This window comes from Colobus angolensis, unplaced genomic scaffold (genome assembly GCF_000951035.1).
Source record: "Colobus angolensis palliatus isolate OR3802 unplaced genomic scaffold, Cang.pa_1.0 Scaffold40, whole genome shotgun sequence".
NCBI lineage: Eukaryota > Metazoa > Chordata > Mammalia > Primates > Cercopithecidae > Colobus > Colobus angolensis.
In genome coordinates, this window is record NW_012117377.1 from 258,401 (window position 1) to 272,621 (window position 14,221).

At 37.1% G+C, this 14,221-nt stretch overlaps 1 long non-coding RNA gene across 1 annotated transcript; it reads right to left on the bottom strand.

Moving 5' to 3' along the window:
* Positions 1-8,228: 8,228 nt before the first annotated feature.
* On the bottom strand, positions 8,229-13,907 carry LOC105521470. The gene is made up of 2 exons (XR_001003273.1): positions 13,668-13,907; positions 8,229-9,532 (listed from the first exon to the last, which is right to left on the bottom strand). It is a non-coding gene; the product is annotated as an uncharacterized LOC105521470 (long non-coding RNA).
* Positions 13,908-14,221: the final 314 nt, after the last annotated feature.

A 14,221-nucleotide genomic window follows, 5' to 3' on the forward strand; every position in this document is an offset into this window, starting at 1 on the left:
CACTGCAACCTCTGCCTCCCAAGTTCAAGCGATTCTCCTGCCTCAGTCTCCCCAGTAGCTGGAACTAGTGCCCACCACTACACCCAGCTAATTTTTGTATTTTCAATAGAGACGGGATTTCATCATATTGGCCAGGCTGGTCTCGAACTCCTGACTTTGTGATCTGCCCTCCTTGGCCTCTCAAAGTACTGGGATTACAGGTGTGAACCACTGTGCCGGGCCCACTCCAATAGTATTTTAACAAAGAGCCATAAATCCTATATAGCAACAAGACAAAGGAGAGAGCAGCTTGAGTGTTTTAAAAGATAGGAAAATGTGGGAAGGTAGTAAAATCTGTTCTCAGATTCCTCCGGTGCCTGCTGGTGCCTTTTCCGGGTCAATAAACAAACGCCGTCTCCAGTAAGGAAGGACTGGTGTCCTGTCATCAGGCAAGTAGAGGCTGAAACAAGAGTGTCTCCTTACATTTTCTGTGTCTTTAACAGTCCTCAATACGTTGGGGAGAAATATTTTGATTTCGTTTAATTCCTAGAGATCACTTTTACCAAGTAAAGAGTTGGAATCTCAAGATTCTAGGAGACTTTCCCATGGCCACACTGTTAGGGAATGTTGAAGGTGTTGGATATCCTGGTCTCCCAAGGCAGGGCTGCCTTACCACATCATGCCCATTTTCTTACCAAGGAGATAGTCTCATGTAATTTAAGAGAAACATCTCTTCCAGCAAATGCTTGTCTCCTAAGGCTGTCCACTTCCTTAGTTCAGGCATCTGTGGGGAGGTTTTGGAATCCTGGAGGGAAGAGTTGGCCAAGCTTTAGGGTGGATCAAGGAGGCCACATCTCTACATAGTTACCTGCTTTGTATCCATTGCTCCAATAGGGTCTTCTACCTTCTGGTCGTCTCCATAATACCAGAGGGATCAGGATTACTTCTTTGTATGAAATCTTCACTAAATCCCAGTGCTTACTGAAGAAAGTGGCAAACTTCTTAAGCTGATTTTTAGTGTTTTAGTTTAAAAGACCTCTCCAGCTGCTTTCTTAAGATAAATTATCTTTTAATATGTTGGTTTTTGCTCCCACATCTTACCATAACTTCCATATTCTTCTCTCTGTGAATTCTATAAAATAGTAAGAATACGCAGTACAAAAAGGCACACTCAAAGCCAGAGAGAGAGAGAGTGAAGGAGGAGAGAGAGAGAGATTGAGAGAGCGAGAGAGAGAACTTAAGAGAGAGCTATAAGGTGATGTAAAATTGTGAAATGATACTTACACTCTCCCAAAAAAAGAGTGTGGCATATATGAATACTTCCTATTCCTCATGCACCCACAACAGACTATAATCCCTCTGCCTTTCTCAATTTCCCTTGAATTTCTCTTGTATATTGTCTGACCTATGTGGAAATTAAGACAAATGTATGATACCCAACAGCCTCAAACTAACAAATAAAATTGCTTATATATATATAAAGAGCCATAACTGGGTAGATAAAAATCATATAGATGTTTGTGTTTGCAATAAATAGATAGAAATATCCACTGTTATTATTTAGAAGAAAAAAATGTGATGACCTGCCTAGTTTTCCAAAAATTTACAACACAAACAACAAATGGATTTATTTTTGCGCAATTCACAGCTTATTTTGGCGTCGCACAAACTGCATATTAAATGAAATGTAACATTTTATCATTGTTGTGAACCTAACATTAAATTAAGTATGTTCCTCTTGGGCTTCATATTATAAATAATAGCATCAGCAATATTATAATTCCTGGTTCATTATTATTTTTTAAAAATGAACAATGATATGAAAATTTATAGTAAAAAGACCATATCGCCACATAATTCTGTTGAGTGATATAAAAGATCCATTTATTGACTGTGATAATCTTAGAGGCCTGTGTTACCTTATTGTCAAAGTTTTAAAAGAGGTAAGAAAGGAGAGATTTCTCACTGGAGCCTTAATGAGACAGTTTCAGGCAGATGAAAATTAAAGGAATGCATTAAACTTGAAAGTCAGGCTTTATCTATCTAGTGAAAAAAAATCTTTTTAAAAGGTTCCAAAATACTCAACACAGATCAATTCACTGATTAAGTTATAATATTTCTCACGCATCCTATTTTATTCAGCCAACAATGGGGATCGCTGAAATCTTGGGTCACCATATTATGATTGCAGTAGCTGCACATGGGCTGGGTCCACTCTTTTTTTTAAAATAATTCTTTTTAAACAGCCTCCCAGGAAAGAATAAAGACAACCCAGTGAAATGTCTGACAGATGGAAACCCAGATGCAAAGCCAAGTCACAGAGGAGTCAAGATTTCAATGGAGATGAATTTGGTTGTGCTCCCAGGAACAGAGATGAAACCACTCAACCATAGCCCTCAGTGCCCAGATAAAGGATTCGGATTAATTTCAGGTCCACAGAGGTGGAGGAAAAGATTTCAGAATCTACCAAACAGGCATAAAAAAACCAGATGTAAATTAAATATGTTAAATACTCAAAATATCCAACTAAGAGATTAAAATTTGCTTGTATTAGAATCTATAGAAAATATTTTCACATCACTGTTCTCAAAGGAGGCTAAATGTTTCAAACAATGTGTTAAAATAATTTTTCCCAATTATTCTCTACTATACCAATTGCAAAATGTCTCCCCTATTTCTATGTTTAATAATATGTAGTCGAAAATGATAACAATTCTAAAAACGAGCATCTACACTGAAGCTCTTTTTACATCAAATTGAAAGCTTGATCCTTATCATTTAATAGTAAATGAACAATTTATCTTTTGTGTTAAGAAACTGTTTCTTAAATTTAATCTTCTATTTTGTAAAACAATGCCAGGAGTAAAATTTACTTGAAGCAATTCATTGCTAGAATCATCATTTCTTGGCATTTCAACACAATGAAGCCTATACTTTGTAATAAATATGTCAATTCTACAACTTTTAAGAGTACATACTTTAAACCATGTGCAAAAAAATGAATCTCTACAATGTTTTCCTTTAGTTACACTTGTGAAGCATTTCATATCCTCAAACTTGAGGTAGCGAAAACTCTGATTTCCTTAAAACATCTTAACATTTAACAACTTTAGTAAATGTAACCATTCCAAATGCCTGTCATAGTACCTGACACATGATATATGTTCAATAAATGCTTATTAAAAGTTAAATTGTCTCCTAGATACAAAGATGGGAAGAGGTAGCATTAGGAAAATGCCATGTACAGAGATGTACAGATTTGCGTGTGTATTGATTACTATGTCTAATGAGTAAAGTATTTTGGACAGCCATTTGAAGCCAAAAGAAATAGGAGACTGTATCATCTCCCTTTTACACTTGGACCAAGGGATAAAGGGAATCTTGTATCACACAAAAGGAAATAGTAAAACTTACGCCTGAGAAACTATACAGTCATATTTTACAAACAGACATTATCTTCTCTATTAAATTTGTGTGTGTGTGCATCTGTGAGTCAATGTGCATATAATTATCTGATAAAAAATTATTTAAAATGTGCATGCATATACTAATGTGAATAATAGGGATAGCTTCCCAAGGATATATATTTGGAACTTACTTCTTTAACAAAATGATTTTAAATACCCAGTAGCTGCCTTGATAAACGGTAGCTTTTTAGAGAAGAAAAGATTATTCTTTGGCTGAAACTCATTACTGTCTCTTTATCTAGGACTTAGAAGAACTGCTAGCCGGGCCAAATCTCTCTGAATAAATATCTTATGCTGTCTGAGGAATAAATCACGCCCTAACATTCCTAACTCTGTGTAACTGTTTGAAGGGTTGCACTGCATGTTGCACATTCTGTAAGTGCTTCTCTTCCTTATTGTTCTTCACCAAGATGTAAATGGACCCCAGATGGACAACAGCAGGTGCCTTCTTCATGCATCTCTCCCATATTAAGAAAAGCAAACGTCTCTTTCTAGTGTGCTTTGGGACTGGATAATTGCCCTCTCTTCCTGCTAAGCTAATTTTATATAAAATGGACTTAAGTATGATAGAAAGAAAAACAGAAAGAGATTCTATGAGAAACAGTACAAAACTGAAGTGAATTATGTGGGGAACAGTGCTGTAGTAAATTAACAAAAATATATTTTCATTCTACTTATGTGCAAAGCATTATCTTGTGTTTCCAAATCATTACTGCATAAAAAACTCCTTTTTTTTAATGCCTTATCTTTGCCAGCTTTAAAAACTTTACTATTAGACAATACAACTTATCAAATCAAATCAGAGTCACAGGAATCATAATCTAACTAATAACAAATTTTACTGATAACATGAAGGATACTGGTAATTGTAACAAACAGGAAAAAAAAAATAGAGAAATCTGACCAACAATGCAGGTGCCCTTTCTTCTTCTATTAACACATTTTTTATTTCAAAATTAACATGTAAGGGGCTAATACATGCATCAGGGCATTACTTGCACAAAGGAAACCCTTTTGTTAAAGATTATTTCCTATTAACCTTTCATTAACTTATGTAGACCAGGTACAACTGGCTAAAAGCATTTCATATATAAGGACTCTATTACTACCACATATCATTACTATATTGCCATTAGCATTTTTGCAAGAGTTTTGGAACAAATCATCTTTTTCTGTCTTTCCCAGGTACCTCCTGTGGAGAGAGGAAATAGATTATATGCTGTTAGAGCTATAAAAATACCCTAAAAGTGTTTTTTCTACTCTCTACTCTCATGCAGTCATGTATCTGGTATCAGACGATACCAGACCAGATGTGTGAGGCATGTTTTCCCACACACCAACCAATCAATTCTGCAGTGGATACCCACCAGATGTCTTTTAATTTAGATCAATTCTGACGCTCTCTATATCATGAAGGCTTAGTCTCACAATACAGTTCCCCACTTGAGACCCCAGTTGCAAGTCTGGGCCACCACAAACTTCTGACCAACTGGCTCTAAATCAGGGTTCCCATCACTTTCTCCTTGGGTTTGATTCATTTGCTAGAGCTGCGCACAGAACTCAGGAAAACACTTTTGTGTATTGGTTGATTGTAAAGGATATTACAAAGCGTGTGGATGAATGGCCAGATAGCAGAGTTGCAGAAGGCAGGTGTGTGGGAAGAGCTGCCACGCCCTCTCTTGGCCTGCCACCCTCCAGGAAGCTCCACGAGTCCAGCTATTTGGAAGCTCATTGGACCCAGTCCTATCAGGTTTTAACGGAAGTTTAATTATATGGGCATGACTGATTAAATCATTGGCCACTGGTGATCAGCTTAACCTTCAGTTCCTTTCTCTCACCAAGGCTGGGGCTGGAAATGAATGTCCCAAGTCTCCAATCATGCCTTGTTCTTTCTGGTGACCAGCCCCCATCCCAAGCTATCTAGCTCTCCTACCATCAGTTATCTCATCAGCATACAAAAGACATCACTCAAGAGATTCTGAGGGTTTAGGAGCTATATGTCAGGAAACTGGATAAAGACCAAATGTATATTTCACAGTATCACATAGGCCTTCCACACTAACCTTTTTTTCCACAACCATAAAAAGCTTTTACCTCTTATAAGTTGGGAGTTTGCAAACTTTTTTTATTGTAAAATCACTACACAGATATAGCAAATCTGGAAATCCTAGAATGTATTAACACTGAAAAGTTAAAAAAGAGAAAAATCACAGTTCTGCATCTATGGATAAACTGGTAATACACGTCTCCAAAACTTGTGTGTGTGTGTGTATTGATTTGCTTTAACAGGAATATTCAGTAAACATATGAAAACATATTCAACATAAGACACCACTTATCATTATATCATAATCAATATCAATGACATCAAATTTTCATTGCCTTGTCTTCCAATGTGTAGATCTTCTTTCATCTATCATCATTTTAGTTGGTTTCCAATATTTACTGTTTATACAGCACTCTAATGAAAATTTTCAGTCAAATATCCTTGGGAACATCTCATGATTTTTATTTGATACATTCTTATATGAAACATGTGCAATTAAGGGAATTTTAATTAAATATTATAGAATGTATAAATTTAAACCACCACTAAAGTATAGTGGTACCATTTTATTATAGTTATTTTATAATCATATATTCTCTTCGTAAAATATCTAAAGATTTAGATTGTTAATATTACACTACTTTCCATTATGTCTACAGAATGTGGATAATTAGTTTATTCATGGTCTTTCCTAAATGCCCCTTAAAGATGTTACATCATTTTCATACTAATTTGAAAAAACACCACATATTTTAAAATGTTATAATTTTAATAAGTAATATTTTATAATTTTTTATATACAGAGAAACCTGGTTTAACAATGGTTTGACTTACAAGTTTTCAGTTTTACAAAGGTGCAAAAGTGATATGCATTTAGATGCTCCTCAACTTATGATGGGGTTATGTCAGGATAAACCCATGACAAGTTGAAAACATTGTAAGTAAAAAGTGTACATTTGATTTAGGATATTTTCAACTTACAGTGGGATTATGGAAGCGTTACCCCATCAAAGTCAAGCAGCCTCTGTATCTTCATAATAGTGTATTTTATAATAAAATTGAATGCTTTTACATAATCCATTGTATAATTGTACATAGCATATTTACATATCATAAAGTGATATATTTATTTAATGCTTATGATATATTGTATTATATGTGGTACATATGAAATACAAAGTAGGTATTATATGTAATTTTATGTATTGGTATATTTATGTTCTATATTTTATATTTTATTGGTATTAAAAATTTTACATAATATATGCTACATAAAATATTTCACTTTGCAATAGATTTTGCAAATTATTTTTCTACTTATTCTATTGCTATTTAATTCTTTTTTCATATGCACTAACACATTTTTATATATTTAAATAAATAATTTTGTACTCTGTTCCTTTGTATTTCTTCTTTAACATTTATTCATTTCAAATAGCTTATACAAATTTATAATTATATTTGAGTAATATATTTGATTCACTAGTCATTTTTATTTTTATTTTTTTGAGACAGGGTCTGGCTCTGTGGCCCAGCCTGGAGTGCAGTGGCAGGACCTCGGTTAACTGTAATCTCTGCCTCCCAGGCTCAAGTGATCCTTTGCCTCAGCCTTCTGAGTAGCTGGGACTCCAGGTGCACACCACCATGCTTGCCTAATTTTGGTATTTTGTTGTAGAGACAGGGTTTCACGAGGTTGCCCAGCCTGGTCTTGAACTCCTGAACTCGAGTGACCCATCTGCCTCGGCGTCCCAAAATGCTGGATTTGTAGGCATGAGCCACCATGCCCATCCTGTGATTCATTCTTCTTAATGCTATTATTTCGTTGGAAATAATTTGCCATTAGCTAGGGAATATTTTTTCAATATCATTATAACTATTGTTTTTATTATTTATAAGAGGTTACTTCTAATTATTCTAAAATCTTATCTGATTATACACTTGTGTTTGTTTGTGGGATTTTTTTTCTATTTTATTTTTGTCTATCTGTGCAGCACTTCTACAGTATTGATAATTGCTGCTTAAACATTCAATATCTGGTATTAGAAATTTCTCATTGCTTTTATTTTCCAAATCACGTTAATTATCTTTAAGTCCTTTTTTGTCCAGAAATTTAGAATTACGTAGACATGTTTTTCCCCATTCCTTCTACATTTAAGACTATGTTTGAACTTCCATTACATTTCTGAATCAATTTGAGGTAAAAAATTACAAACAGAAAACAGTACTGTTGACTCTGGTGGGGTTCAGATTTCATCTTGAAGATAAAGCTGGTTTTCTTTCAAAGGGAGGAGCTGGATGAAATTTGGGAGACTATAGAACAATGTAAATTTGAAATCATCAGTTGTTTACTTAAAGGAAGCTAAAGATGTTTCTCCTAACACTCAGCATTAAAGTATGGGAGAGGAAGGAGTTAGGGCTATTGGTTAAAAATAGATCAGCATTCTAGATTCAAACCCCTCCCTTTCCTGTATGGAAGGAGAAATGAACAAGAAAGAGACTCTCAGGATGTTACCAGGATGATGGGGTGTGTGTGTGTGTGTGTATGTGTGTATCAGGAAAGAGACCACTATTAGTCAGTAAATATTTAGCTCTAGCTAACGCAGTGAGTATGCCTTTTTTCATACCATTACATCAAAAAACAGGTACTGAACCTCAGAAGGGAGAAATATTTTTCAGGTAGAAATCCAGCACAAGAATGAAAAAGTCATATACAATTCAAAAATCTTAGAAGAAAATTAAGGATAATGCATTTTTATTTTAATTAAGGAAATATATATTTAAAAGCTGTCATAATTATAGCTATAAAACATGAAACTAATTTTACTGTTAAAATTGTAAAAGTAGTAAATATGAAGAAGCTATACAAAATAAATATATTTGTAACACATACAACAGGCAAAATATTGGTTTCTAGAATATGTTTCAAAACCACTACAAATTAATAAAATCAACAAAAACATTAACTGAAATTCACAAGAAAATTAACAAGAATATTCAGTAAACATGAAAACATATTAAACCTCGGTAATAATCAGAAAAATTGAAATTACTACCAAGTAAATTAGTATTTTTTACATATTGATTTTAAAATAAAATGTGTGATAAGACTAAGCGTTGGCAGGTTATGTAGCTGCAGAAATCATTATATATGGCTGAGCAAGTCTACCCTGGTATGTCCACCTTAGACAAATAATTATAATCTAGAATTACAAAAAAGAAATAACACATATCTACCAGAGATACACACAACAATTTCATACCAGCATTGTTATAGAAGAATTAGAAGCAATCTATGTTGCAACAGTAGGAAAATGGATAAATGAGCTGTAGTATATTTATAAAAGAAAGAGTCTAAACAGAGAAAATGAATGAACTAGAACTACACCTTTAACATATATGAATACTTTTCAAAAGAAAACAATTTGCTTGAGATTATATACAATATTTTCCTATTTATACAAGGTTTAAAAGAGAGAAACAACATTATAAAGGTACCACGATACTTGCATTGCAGGACTTTTCCTTAATTCAGCTAAAGACGGTATCTTTGTCCGTCCCACAGCCACAAACATTTAGGCTCACAGATGGTTTGAAGGATGAGTGAAGCAGGGTTTTATTGGGTGAAAAGGGAAAAAACGGGGAAACAGGACGCTCTGCAAGGCCAGAGTCCCTGCTAGAGTGCTTCCGCCCAGCCGGTCTAATTTCAGGTTCCACACAGGAAGGGGAGGGGCCAGGCTGCACCCAGCTGCAAATGTCATCAACTTCCTGAGGCTCCACCCAAATGTGCAGGCCAGATAGTTTTCCAGAGACCCCCTCCCACCTGGCTGTCTTACTCCCCCTGTCTAAAGAAGTACATCTAACTGCTGTTAGAATAAGGATAGGGTAAGAATGAAGACCAATGTTAACTGCTTCCTGATGACAGGGGGCGCTGTTTTGGGGCAGCATCAGTCAGAGCTCCCTCAGAGCCCATTTAAGGGTTCCCAGCTGAAGGGGCCATCGTCAGAGGCTCTTGTTGCATGACTAGTTGGAGTTTGATGGCCTGAAGACAAGAACAGACGAACCAGGTTATTGGAAAACATGTATCAAAATGAAACAAGGGGAGGGGTAAGGAGAGCTCAAAAATCCCGAGGCTTTTTTACCAGTTTGTACAGGGAGAAGGAGGCCAAAAGCTCGACCGGTAAAAAAAAACTTCACCCTTTTGCAGGCACACTGGGCTTCTGTGTTCCCTTCCCCTGAGCCTAATCTCAAGCCAACCAGTTTAAGGTTTGGGAAATTCTTTCTAGTTAACTCTTTCTAGTTTGGAGGATGCATCTGAGACAAGTGTCCCATGGTACGGGGACACAATTACCTCTCTGTGAAGAGAAGACAGAGAAGGGGAAAGGAAAAGAGAAGGCATTTTTAAAAGGAGTCCCAGGGGTTCAGGATGCATTTGAAAGGGGTACAGAGTGAAAATGAATGGCTACCCATCTAGAAAGACAAGCAGGCATCTATGGCTCCCTTCACTTCCTAACGCATACCCCGGGTACTTGAGGGAGAGATGGAAGAGCATCCTTTTTCCATCTTCTGTCCTTGCATCCCCAAGTTCTGGAGACCTTGGTAGGTGCCACCATAAGTACCAAAGCAGCTTGCACCCATGAATCTGGGGGACCTAGAGAATAGGAATTATCTACTTTCACCTATGCCTCTATCATCCCTACTGTAAGTAGCCTTGGAGTTCCCTAGACCTCTTTTATGCCATGGATATTAACATGGCCTTTATCCATGAAACAGGAAGCCTGGGTTGGCTTAATGGGCAGGAATCAGCTACACTCACTTGTGCTGTGCCTTTTAACTTCCATTATTGTCTGCCTCTGGATCCCTCAGATCCAGTTTTCCTTCTTAGGGCTTTGACCCAAAGCTTGGAATTGCATGGACTCCTTATGATAAGCTGAATGCTAAGGTAAAACTGTGGAATTGAGTCCTCTTGCAACAAGGGAGAGAAAAGGATGTCTTATGACACACCCAGATAACTGGTGGCTATAGTTATGTTTGCTAGGGTTTCGGTGCATGGTGCTTGGCTTTGGTTAGGGTCCTTGGTCTCACTCTCCCAAAAAGGAAACTTCCTAGTGATGGGTATTCTATTTATCCCCATCACCTGGCAGGATTTGCAGGATTAATTGCTCAGAACTAGAATATTGATCCAGATTTCTACATTACCCATCCCTCTTGTTCTTTCTGAGCTGCAGCTGGGGATTGCTGGTTGGTTCACAGGAACAAGCAGAGTTAGTCTAAAAATGTAGGCAAAAACTTAAAAACAACTAGTGAGTTTAGAATTTAATGACAAATGCATGATAACTTTTGAAACATAATTTCTCTCCAGTCCTCATTTTTGTTAAGAAAAAAACCATGATAGGACCGAGATTTTTGCAAAATAGATTTTAGCCTTATACTTGACCTGATTATTTGCATGAACTGCAGCAGGAATAATTATTTCTACACAGGCCTTTTAGATTGGCTTTGATGGAACTCTGTTCCTCAAGGGATCTCAGATAAGACCTTTTAAAGCCATGCCTAGCCATGGGTTTATCCTCAAATACATGTGAGTTGGGTCATTGTCTCCTCTTACGGTCCCAAGATAAACTTGGAGCTCCTGGACCTGTTAGAAAGTGATATTCTTTACTGACCACAGGTCAGGAACCTGTACAGGGACTGAGTATGAGGCCAGTTTCCTCATGGGGCTTTTATTGGCTCTGCCAAGTCAAGATTGACTCCTTAAAGGGAAGTATACCCTTCCAGTCAAAGCCTTGGTAAAATGACCAGTTTTTCCAATTGTTTTCTGTTTCAAAAGAAAAATTGATTCTTATTGCACTGATGCAAATAACTATATTGCCATAAGAATACTCACAGATAGTTTCCAAATTCTAGAGAAACCAGGCAGAGAGAAATAAACATGCTACAAATTTTGATCACAGGAGTGTATACTTTACTTATTAATGACCATAAATAGTTCAAAATACGTTTCCTTGACTGTGAAAAGCAAAACAAGGCTCAGCAATATTCCAAGCAAAAGTCAAAAGGATTTACTTCAGCTTCCTGAGTTCAGTCCATCTAGTTAACTCTTGTTTTGCTTGATATTTGTGAACATTCCAGCTCTTTATGAGTCCTGTAAATTTTCCTTTATTCCAATATTACAATCTCAAAAGTTTTCAGAAGCCTGTATTTGAGAGCACCTCCAAAATTCTGTAGCTTATTATAAACCATCGTTTGAAAAAGATTAAAGCAAGACAACAATTGTCTGTGAATAGCAAAATGCCCAGGGTAGTGACAGTCAGAAACACAATTGACAAAAATGTTTGGTTATCTCTGTGGTTTGCAATAACTTAACCTTAAGTATGATTGGTAGCATATACTTAGACATTGGAATGTTAGAAATCTCATACAATTTTGGAACATATATTAGCATTATTTACCAAGATATAACCCAAAGAAGACTGAACATCATTTTGACAGTCCTATGTACCTAAACATGTCAAAGAATCCTGTTTACCTCTCTTTTCTGGACACTTCAGGGGCCCTCTCAAAGTACTCAAAAAGTCAGGTGCCAGGGAAGACAATTTTGAAGCTGAAGTTTGATTTTGGGAAGGCTGTTAAATGTTCAAGATTTAAAACACTTGATATTATAAAATAGAATTCCAGATTACCACAAATTATTTATTTTGCAAAAATGATGACTCAGAAAATGTGAAGAAGCAAAAACCTTCTATAACCCTTTAAAAATTTTGCCAAAGAGCAACTAGTGTTGTATTAAACCCTTGTTATGCTTTTATTTCAATACTCAATTTACAGAAAAACCATATAATACGGTTTTTTGAATTTAGTCAGTATGTTCACACAGAGGACCTCTTCAGCAAGGTTAATTTTCACAATTCTTCCATCACTTCTTTGAACCTTCAGTTTTTTAATAATTTAACTCAAAACAATCCTTTAGCCCCAGGCAAAAATTTACATTTTCATGCCTTCTTATAACCTTTTACTGAAAAACATATTTCACTGTTCGTACACTCCTTGCATGCAAATCTATTTCCAGTAGTCTCAATTACATGTTATAATGGTAACTCCTAGTAATTTTTAACATTAATTTAAAACCTGGTAAATTTTTTAATTGCGTGCTAACTGCAGCCAAGGTTTGCCTTCTTAATTAAGGACGTGATTAGTTCCATATGTCCCCAGGCCCTATCAGCTGTGAAGCAGAGGAGACAGTTTTTAAAACCCAAAAAGCAGTTTGTAACCTTAAATCACTTAGCAAACCTTGCATCTTACCTACATTTTACCAATAGTCTTTAGGGGCTGTTTTTATTTCTCAAAGATTCAAGTCATGTGAACTGAAAGGCACCACAGCTTTTAACTTCCCTTAAGAAATACTTGATCCCAGGGCTTGTCTTTTTTAGGGCAAATTAATTAGAGATCTTTTTAAAGACAGCACACACAGTATACACATAGACAGGCAGAAGAAAATCCAGTTGCTGGGTGAGGCCCTTTAAGAGACAGGGCTAGGAAAACATGCAGATATCAAACCAGAGAAGGAGCATCCTCTAAGGCAGGATTGCTCAACAAACCTTGCCACGCCGTTACTGGCCACGCCCCCAGGATGTAAAACAAGATGGAGGCTTGCAGCACACACCATACAGACATGCAAAGCAAGCCAGGATGGGCCACAGCCCAAGACTAGCCCCAGAAATCCTTTTTCACAACTGAAGCTTTACAGAGACTAAGTTTACTGCTGACTGGGTGTGAAGAGGAGAAAAAAAATGGTTTAAAAATGGCTGGGGAAGAACCTGTTATTCTTATGCAAGTGGTTCCTCCACCAGGGAGACAAGTTTAATTGCTGTGGGTCAGAGCAGGCCTCCCTGGTGCAGGGAGGAGGATATCCTGTGAGTGCGTGGCAGAAAACGCCAGCCAGCCACTCGTGGCGCCTTGGGCCAGGTATCCCAGCCCTGGCAGGGAGGGGAAGGTGGTGGGGAGCCACTGCACACCAGTTCCTTCCAAAAAAGGGAGAAAAGGCTATGAAAAGGCCCCTAACCCTAGGAGCAATAATGGGGTGGTGATATGGTGACCTCTACCCTCAGAAGCCGGAGGATGAGAAGGCTCAGCAGAGAGAGGTAAGGGAAAGAATTCTTGGCATGCATTTCACTCACTGTTTCTAGAGCCCCCACACTGCATACCAAAACTGTTGCGGGACTTTTCCTTAGTTCAGCTAAAGACGGGGGTCCTTGTCTGTCCCATGGCCACAAAAATTTGGGCTCACAGGCAGTTTGAAGGGTGAGAGAAGCTGAACTTTTTTGAGTGAAAAGGAAAAAAGGGGGGAACAGCGATCCTCCACAAGGTCAGAGTCCCTGCTAGAGAGCTTCTTACCCACAGCTTGAATTCCAGGTTCCACACAGGAAGAAGAGAGGCCAGGCTCCTCCCCACTGCAAACAACATGAACTTCCTGAGGTTCCCACCCCAGTGTGCAGGACGGTTGGATTTTTTTTTTTTCTGGGGATCCTCTCCCACCTGGCTGTCTTGCATGGTTTTTTTTTGTTTTTTGTTTTTAAGTGAAAGTTCATACTCTGGCTAAATGTGTAGGAATTTCCAGGGGTGATTACCTGTCAGGGAGGTAATGGGAGATGATAGAGAGTGAATATGTGATGTGCATGTTACAGTCATGGCATATTTTTTCTTTAAGCTCTATATCTTGTTATACAATTTG